Source organism: Ctenocephalides felis, unplaced genomic scaffold, assembly GCF_003426905.1.
Source record: "Ctenocephalides felis isolate EL2017-DRISC unplaced genomic scaffold, ASM342690v1 CF-g0.4_SCAFFOLD_01886, whole genome shotgun sequence".
Taxonomy (NCBI): Eukaryota; Metazoa; Arthropoda; class Insecta; order Siphonaptera; family Pulicidae; genus Ctenocephalides; species Ctenocephalides felis.
Genome location: NW_020538040.1, coordinates 63913461 through 63914446, shown reverse-complemented (window position 1 = coordinate 63914446; position 986 = coordinate 63913461).

Here is a 986-nt window from a genome sequence, read left to right as displayed (position 1 = left end):
CGGAGGGAAGGGGTCCATGACCTGGGTGCCACAAAAGATCGGAAACAAAATTTCATTTTCACTTTATTTGCGTTTTATTGAAATTGGGTTTTGCATCATTTTACCCTACCTTTCAAATTCATATCATTGTTTATTATAATTTATATTACATATTAATTATTTACTGAGCATTATCATAGAATTATCCATTTATATTTTTTTAAATAGTTTTAAACTTAATTTGATTATGTTTTGACTTTGATTTGAACTGACTTTGACTTAATTTAAAAAGAAAACTTATGAAAAAATTTCAAATTCACATTGCGTTGCGGCATTTTGTCAATACATATTTGATTGTTTTTTTCACGAGTTTTCGATTCAATTTCGACTTGCGATAAGATGAAAATTAAAATATATTATTCATAGAGATTATGGAGCTTGCCGTAGGTAAGTGTTGAGTGAGGCGCGGGATTTGATTCAGAGGGCTCGGGTTGGATACCCACTTCGAGCAGCCTGTTGTCAAGCAGAAGTGACAACGGTTTTCACTTGGAACTATAGATAGTAATGTGTTTCCAAGTAAAAATAATCCTCAATCCGGCATTGTTGCAATACCCCAATTGGAATAACGACTTGGGGGTTGTCTAATAGCGTTCAGTATAAAAATTATAACTATATCTCAGATAGAATGAGGTAAATCAATGAATTATATACTAATAACAACGACGTCTTAGTAATATGCAGTACAGCTTATAGAACAACATAATAGTTCTGATTGCAAAAAATAGAGATTATTGAATTAGTCAATAGCTGCATTTTCATTGCATTGTAGTTTTTATTATTGCAGCAGGTAACTCAATATATTTTTTTAAGTTATTTGTTTACATTTACTATGTAAAATATGGTTACTATTAGTTATTATTAATTAAATGTGCAAGGGCATTTTTAATCAAGTGGAGCTGGCTAGAATTTCGTCGCGTTCTCAAGATATTCTGATCAGAATCTATGTC